The following is a 9,037-nucleotide window of genomic DNA, read 5'->3' as shown; positions in this document are numbered from 1 at the left end:
TTAATTCATTCTTTAAAACAAATCTTTACTGAGCATTTATTATGTGTCAGAAATTGTGCCAGGCATTTTGGAAACAGCAGTGATCAGAAATCACTATTCTTGGGGAATTTATATTCTAGAATTGAAATGTCACCTCCACTTCCGGAATTGGGCAAAATAAGGTCCATCAAATAAGGAAAATAAATTAATTAAAATAAATTTACAACATAATACAAGTTGGCATTAAATTGTGATCATGTGGTCAAAAGATAGATAGGCATAATACTAGCTCTGGGGCTGTAGGACTGGCTTCCACAAGTGCCACCCCATCCCTGAAATACAGGTTTGAGACCTTGCCATCCCTCACCATAGCCCAAGCAGACTTTCCGCCCCTCCCTGCTCCACTGCGCATGTGGTGCAGGAGGAAGCGCTGGCCTTAGGGTCCCTCAGGGCTGCGCTGCCACCTCCAGCCTCTGACGTCCTGCGCCAGGTGCACAGCCAGCGTGCATAGGCGCGTGGGTTTTGAAGCCACGCAGCATACCCTGTAGCCAAGAGCAGGCAGGGAGCCCGACCTGCAGGTCCCAGATCCTGCTGTCATGGTCCCTGGAGTGCAAGTGACTCTGGCTTCACATGGTGTCTGCAAGCTCACGTCACCTGTTTGATAGCCTCCCACCAAATCAGAGGGCAGCGCTCCCCAGGAGCCCCAAGTGTCACCGGCTCCCCCGCAGATTAGAACTCATAGTTCCTCCCTTCATTCCATTTAAAGCTCCCACTGGCTTTAAGAAAAAGTTAAGTGTGAGCTCAGTTTCTTCAGCGCTTTCTTCCACTGCAAGATGGTAAGTGAGGAACTGGCGTTTGCTAGTCCTCTGGCAAAACCTGGGGCTCTGAAAGCTAACAAACTTTGCACTGAGAATTTATTCCATTTTTGGAGCAAGCTTTCTTTGCCTACCAATTAAAATAGATCCTCTCCTGTCTTCTTTTTATTATCATCTGTCTTCTCTCTCTTCCTCCCTTCCTTTCCTTCTGCCTTTCTCCCTGTTATTTTTATTCTTCATATTTCCCCAAAATTTCACCTATTCACCTTCACTTACTCTTCATTCTTCCTCTTATTCCAGATTATGCACATATTTGCAAACACTTGGAGTTGAACTACTGTAAGAGTATTTGGGGTTTGTTTTCTTCTCAGGTGTCAATTGCCTAATAGTTTAACTTGGATTCGAATAATAACCTCAAGGAAGGAGTCTGCAAACATGCTTTTAAAATGAAAACAAGAAAAATAGCTCTTGATAAACTTTTGGCTTAACTTCTTTGGTCTGCACTCCCCAAGCTGCATTTGCTTCTGAACTGTGTATTTTTTTTTTTCTTTTCTAAGACTTAACTCACTGGGAACATTAACAAAGTGTGACTTAATTGACTCATTTTCCCCTCTTCTGTTTATGTTATGACCAAGAAAGTACTCAAGCCAACAAAAGATTCGTAGCAGTCAAACAGAGTTTATCTAAACCTAGGCTCTGCTGGAATAAATGGCTTTTACCTGATTAAACATTGACAAATAATTAGGAATGGACTGTTGTACAAATTAACCTAGGAAGGCTGCATACTTATCCTTGTTTGGAGATTTGAAAAGAGTGTATGTTTGAGGTTTGAGAAGTGGCAGGCAGGAAGGTACTCCCTGGATCAGAACACAGTGAGAACACACGTCAGGCAGTTAGTGGTGGCAGGATAACTTTGCAAGGACATTGAGCCCTAGTAATGGAGATATCTAGAGCTTGCAGTCTTTGCTTATCTCTTTCAGCTTTTAGATGTTTACTTGGAGTGATGTTACGTTCCTCTGACTGGAGCTGGGGCAAAGTTTATTTAATTACCTACAAGGAACAAAGTTTATTTAATTATCTATAGAACAGAGATAGAGAGAACATATGCACTTAGGTCTATATATGCATATGTCTATATGTATGTATATTATACAAGTATGTCTATGTATGCACATAACTATATGTATGTGTATGTATATATATGCATATGCACATATATACATTATATATATATACATTATATATATATATATATATATATATATATATATGCATATACATTATACACAGCATGAGTTTGTGTGTATCTCTATTCAGATTCCCATAAGATCCAACAGAATGTTAGTTTGGAGGAGAAGAGGAAGGGAAGCATAAGACAATTATTGATTCAGAGGTTAGTCTATAAGATGCCATATTCTGCTTTTTCATCCTTTTTAATGGGTTCTTTGTCTTCCAAGGTGATTAGAAATAGAAATATAATTAAGATAGTTCTGACTGGCTTATTTGGTGAGCTAGGCATTACAAAGAAAAATATAAATATGATTCATCCAGTAGTAGTCTATTCGTTGTTCAAGGAAATGTTAGGAAAGTCATAGGAGCTGATTCCTTTTTAGTTATTATAATTAAACCACTCAAAATTTAATCTGGATCTAAATTTAACACCTTCACTGTTTCTTGATTAACTGTATGTAATTTCTGTGTGTTTCTCCCACCCTTCTCTCCGTCCACATCTGCATCACCCAATCTTCTTGGAAACCCACCTCCACCCCAACTCCTTATACTGAATTTCACAGAACACCATTCTGCCTTGCCAAGACCAGTATTTTGCAGGAGACAAGAGTTATAATTGCCTGTATTTCACTACACCGTAAGAAACTAGTGTTGACTTTTCCATGGAGACTTGGATCTCTTTCTGGGCTGCTGGTCTCCTGGACAACAGTGAGCCCCAACAAGCACCACAGGCACAGGGTAAGTTCTGCTCTTCTGCTTTAGTGGTAGACCTGGAGCCCTTTTCAAGCAATGTGGCTGCAATGCATCATGGTCTGGGACTCTGGAAAAGGGATGTTATAAAAAATTTAAGTTAGTCCAAAGAGTCTTGAATTTTACAACCTTAACTTCTGCTATTTTGTACTTGCCAAATAGTGAAAATGGGATTATTCCTCTTTCTTGCTGGACAACACGTGTTTCTCCCTCTAATGTATAGTACTTGGAGATTCCAAACTCACTGAAAGAACTTTTCTGGGTCATATTTTATAAACAACATCCTAGTAGAATGTTTTGGAGTCAAGATACTAGTTATAACATTTCTTTTGAAATTCAGGAAAATTTCCCAAGTATGATAAAGAAACAAGAATGAATAACTTCATCTTTTATTTCATAGAGGAGATTCTATAGACAATACCTTGTAAGTAGAAACAATTATTCTCTTACACACACACACACACACACACACAAATACACACACACAAGCACTCACATAGGATTTCAAAGTGGGAGGGAAGTATAACATTGATGGAAAATTATGAATGGTATTAATCTTGACTTGAAGGTTAGTGAACATTTTTATAAAATTAAGTGAATTTCTGTATAAATAGTCAAATTTCTCTAAAAATTTTCAGATATCTTAGAATTAAATACCTATACTATAGTTTGCCATATGCTCCTTTGGTGGACACAGAGGTTAAGGAAAGGCACACAAAAATGAAAACCTAAAAATGTTGAAGCACACTTACATATTATGGATAAAGTTGTTCAGTTTTACTTTTTCACTATAAGCAACAGCAAAGACAAAATGCCCAAAATATGAACCCAAACTGTTTACAAAATTGAATTCCTGTTTTCTTACTCACTACTCTATTTTAATAAAAAATTCTTCAGTAACAGCAGTTTAAGAAGAACAGGGAAAGAGTCAGAATGGTATTAATGAGACGGAATAAAGTAAAAAAAAACAATTAAGCATGCCCAAATGCTTTGGATTTACAGGCATAGCTTCCTGTCAAATATGAAAAAAAAATCTTTGTAAAAGCATAAAAAATATACAGATGAAAACAGTTAAAACAGAGAAGGTAGAATTTTGCAATTTGTTATCATGGTCTTCAGAGAAACAAGGTGCAAATTATTTAAAAGTAGACATTGCTACTAAATCAAATTCTGAATTCTATTCATTAGATTTAACAGGTAGGCAGACAGAAAAGGAAATAATAGCATCAAAAATGTTATTAGATTATCAAGCCAAACACTATATTATTAATGTTGAAGCTTAGAAAAATAAAATAAAAATTATAAAAAAGATAATGGGATTGCATTAGTGGAAGGAAAAGGTTAATAAACATTTGAATGAATTAATGATGCAGCTGAGAGAGTCTTTATTAATTTAACCAACAAGAATATACATACAAAGAGAAGAATATGACCACTTAGTTCCAAAAAGAAAAAAAAATCCCACCTCTTTAACCACTTTGGCATAGGTTGTATGAATATTTGTCTGTCACAGCTTGCATCCTTCTTCTGAAAGCTTTAAATATTTTGTTCTAGTGTGAGGAAGCAACAGCTATTTTTAGAAAGGTAACTGAACCTATTGCACTTTGGGAATGGTTTGGTGAGTTCATTGCACATAAGTCAAAAGTGTGTTTTCTATGCTATCCATTTTGTATTTTCTCATAGATTCATCTTCTAATTCGAGTTTTCCTATTCTGGACTCATGTTCCTGGGAAGAAGCTCAGCTTTCCTCACAGCTCTACAGAAATAAACAGGTATGTGTGGATAGTTAGAACATTGAGACTGGCCATACATCCTGCAGTCTATTCTCCACTTGCATCCTCCCTTAAGTTTATGCTGCTACTTTTTCTTCTTAAAATTCACATTAACTCACTTTAGAACTAAAATGAGCATATGTTGAGAGAGAGAGAGAGAGAGAGAGAGAGAGAGAGAGAGAGAGAGAGAGAGAGAAAATAAAGAAGGAGGGAGGGAGAGAAATATTGTTCATCTAACTCCTCTCTCTTTCTGTCTCAACCCCCCCATACACACACACTCATATACACAAATAACACTTGAGGAAGATATGAAGTCAGGCTCTGACTATATCACATTTTAGCTGTGTGACCTATCACATCCACCTTTTCCTCATCCATGAAATTGGAATATTTATGCGGCATATCTCAGAGGGCTAATGGAAAGACCAAATGGAATCATGTCAGTATTTTAAAATGATAAACATGGATAATTGCCTGGAGAATTAATGATGATGACAAAGGTTTTTATCCAAATATTGTTTCATTTTCCATATTTTGTTCTTATTTGTTCCCCAAAAATAATATGATCTACTGAACAAACAGGCAGATCAATCTGAATGTGGCACAAGTCAACCATCTTTTCTTTCTTTCTTTCTTTCTTTCTTTCTTTCTTTCTTTCTTTCTTTCTTTCTTTCTTTCTTTCTTTCTTTCTTCTTTCTTTCTTTCTTTCATGTGCAAGGAAGGAGTCCAGGTAAACCTTTCTAAACACCTTTTTTCTATATTTAAATAGTTGAATGCTGCTCATTTTCCTTTACACCTATCTGACTCCCTTGTGGTTAAAATTTTAAAAGTCATGTAATACCCTCAAATACTTTGTAATGAATGAAAAATTCAGAGCACAAAACTGAACAATCATGTGGTAGAGGGTTGTTGATTTCAGTCTCGGAGGACGAGGACTCCCTGAAATTGTGTTCATAAAACAAACAGAATAATAATCAAGTTTAAGAAGGCTGAGGCACAGTGGCATTATTATAATGTTACAAAGTCAATACAGTGGAGCGACCTTCACCATTGTCTGCTTTTTGCAGCTCCAAGATACTCTGGTTCAGATGGAAGAAGAACTTGCTAGGCTACATGAAAAGAATAATCATCTCAGATAATACCTGAATTCTACTTTGGTTAAATGTCTTGAAGAAAAGGCCAAGGTGTGTAATAATCTTTTTATAAGGTCAGGGCAGTGATTTAAGAAAGGAAACCATTAATGTAAAATTTCTTAACTAAAAGCAAGAAGTGTACTTAACAACCAGGTCATGGGATATATGAGTAGAATGGATAACATTTCTTAAGGAAGTACATGACTTTCACTAGAACTTTTATGTATCATTTATTAGAAGTATCTAGATTGCAGATTCTATCCAGACATTATTACAAAAATAGTTTCTTATATATCAAAAGCTAGGGATTGCTGAGGAAACAGGTTGATCAAACGGAGAGTTAGGTGGAAATCAGAGATTTAAAAACTCAGTTGTTTTAATTATCTTCTTAATGTAGAAATTAAAGATTTAAAAACTCAGTTGTTTTAATTATTTTCTGGCTTTAGGAAAATCATTCTCAATTAGAAATTTGGTTACCTGCAGCTACAAAAACTAAAAATCTGTGAAAAATCTCTCTCAATCTAAGATGCTGTGATGATAACTGGAGCTTAGTATCTTGAGCAGCAATTCAGTATATACAGTTACATTATTTTTTATTCACATTTTTCTTACACTATTAAATGAGCTATTTCTAACTCAAAGATAGCTTGCCTATAGTCTCTTTGTGTTCTTTTTTCTTTAGTTTTGTGTTTTTCCTAGTATGTGTTTGCTTCTATGACCAATTTTTACTTTACTCTTAGAGAAACTATTATTTGATATTATGTAATCTAAATTGATTATGTGTCTGCTGCTTTTACTGAATCTAACAGTTGAGAGAAGAAAAGATACTAGATTTGACTACTTTACTGTATAGTAAGCTTTCATAAATAAAGGGCTAGCATTGGCTTCTAACTCTAGCCACCATTCCTTGAAAAAGACATTATTAAATCATTAAATGACATTAATTAGCTTTACCTTTCTTGACCTCAGTTCTCCAAGATTTAAAATAACAACTGTTTTCAAGGGATTGCTTTGAAAGTTAATGAAATAACATAAGGAATGTTGTATAGTGTTTAAACAAGAGTTCTGTCTAAATTCAGATAACTTAGGTTTAATTCTAGGCTAAGGGATACTTAGCAAGTCACAAATATGTCTGTGTCTTAGTTTCCTCATTAATGGAGATTTTAACAGTATCTATATCCAAAGAAATAGTGCATGTGATGAACTATTCATAAATTATATCAAATAATAATTTGTTTATTTTATCAGTGATAATTCAATAAACAATTGCTTTTATTGTAATTTTTGTAAAAATTATTACTTCTCTGATTTGAAATCTTCAAGACATGATCTGCTTTTTTCAAGTTTCAAACTGAGAGTAAGAAATGAATTCAGGTTCCTAAGAAATAAGATGTTATCATGGATTTTACTTTAGTAACAGACACTAATCTAATCCATTTTACTTGTATGTGAAAAAATATTAGAAATTTAACCTATTTTTCTAAAGAATGAGGGTAACTAGTAGATATTTAAAGTAAGTATAATTTTCAAATGTCATTTCTTCAGAAATTGTTGTCATCAGATGAGTTCTCCAAAGTGTGTGGAAAATTCAGAAAGGGGAAGAGGAAACACAAAGAGCAGGGATACTCTCCTGCTGAGATCCCCCATCCTAAAAATGCCAAGAGAAACCTCTCTTGTGAGTTTGCTAACTGTGAAAAACCACCTGGGCCCCATGGTGATCCCTGGGTGCTACAAACACTTGGATTGAAAGACCTCAACACCATTGATGGCACCTCATCAGCTAACTACAGTGCCCTCTCCTCTCATCCCAGAATAGTGACTAGCACATACTCCCATTTTCTGAGTGATGCCATTGATTATGAAAATGTCCACAGAGAGGATGTGCCAATCAACTATGGAGGTGAAAGAACAACCCCCTTGCACAGCATTGCCAGCCATGGGGAAGACTTCTACTACTTTTCTCAACTTTCAAATCCCCCAACAGAGGTGCAAACACTTCCTTATCATCCAGCTGATGTGTCACCCAACAAGACAGAGATGACATTTTACACATCCCTGAGTCCTCACTGTAATGTCAAAACTCATTCTTTCCACCAGGAACAAGCCTTTGTGTGTAGAGATGAAGAAGGAGACTGGAAGTTTACCTGGGTCCCTAAACAGCCTTAGTGACCCCTCTTGTATCATAGAGCACTGCCAGGAAATCTTTTACAAAGATCTCTCTTGCACTTGAACTTGACTATGTGGAGCATAGAAGCTATTGCCCAGACAATCTTTAGCCACTTTAAATGTTACTCTCAACTACCACTTAAATTTGTATGGAATAGCTTCCAAGAATCCATATGAGAGGTATATGCTCTTCCTCCACCTGAACTTGACTAGTTTGCACATCAATGTCTGCTATCAACTTCTTCTCTTTGCCCTGTACTTGAGAAGGTGTTTTCCAATCTTTTGTAGATTTCTTCAAGAACTAGATATACTTTGCTTATCATGACCTGTTTAACACCTTTTGTTCTCTTATCAAGTAGTTTAAATATGTATGGTCTTTATTTCTCTCCCTCTTCTACATTTCTTTATTTCTGAAAATTGCCTTTAGAATGAGCCCTATTGTTGTTTCAACTACTTCCTCCTGGTTGTTTAAATTGCTAGAGGTAGGGTAAAATCAAGTGTCTGCCCATCACCACTGCTGAAGAAGTATTGTGGATATAAGTAACAGTATGTCCAGAGCAGCTCAAAGAGTCAAGTGTTGCAGGATGGCTTTAGCAAAACATCTCTAAGACAGCTGCGACTCCACTGATAAGCAATACCACTGAAAAATGACAAAAGTTAAAAAGAATTATTACTTCAGAATGTCCCAATACCTGCTTCCATTGGTATCTGGCCATTGTTTCTTTAACTGACATAACTCAAAAATGATATTTTTGAGGAACTATTACACAACAAATCATCATCTTAAACTGCACAGATGCTGGCAAACTGATCACTAGCCCAGCACTGACAGTGTCACACTCATTCCTTCTGTCAGTCATGTATTCATGCAATTCACCTAAAATATCTACAGAATACCTCATGCTCACTTTGTGACAGGCATTGTAATTTAGAATGGTGATAAAATGTGAGCAGTTTGGGCCCTGTGCCCACATTCATGAGACCTAGAGCCATTCATCTGCTGTCATCCCTGAGAAAGCTATTTCCCTTGCGTGAAAATTCAATTTTTCCAGCTGTGGAATACAGGACTTGATTAGATAACTTCTAACATTCTATGAATGCAGGCTGGATCCTATCAGCTTTATTTTTATTTGGTCATTCAAGGCCGTTTTTCCCTTAGATAGGTACTGCATATGCTAGGTACGGTGAACTT

At 36.1% G+C, this 9,037-nt stretch overlaps 1 pseudogene; it reads left to right on the top strand.

Annotated features, from left to right (window-relative positions):
* Positions 1–724: 724 nt before the first annotated feature.
* LOC144372579 (geminin coiled-coil domain-containing protein 1-like) lies at positions 725–7,857 on the top strand (annotated as a pseudogene).
* Positions 7,858–9,037: the final 1,180 nt, after the last annotated feature.

This window comes from Ictidomys tridecemlineatus, unplaced genomic scaffold (assembly GCF_052094955.1).
Source record: "Ictidomys tridecemlineatus isolate mIctTri1 unplaced genomic scaffold, mIctTri1.hap1 Scaffold_133, whole genome shotgun sequence".
NCBI classification, from domain to species: domain Eukaryota; kingdom Metazoa; phylum Chordata; class Mammalia; order Rodentia; family Sciuridae; genus Ictidomys; species Ictidomys tridecemlineatus.
The sequence above is the reverse complement of the archived record's forward strand: the minus strand, read 5'-3'. Positions and strand labels throughout refer to the sequence as shown.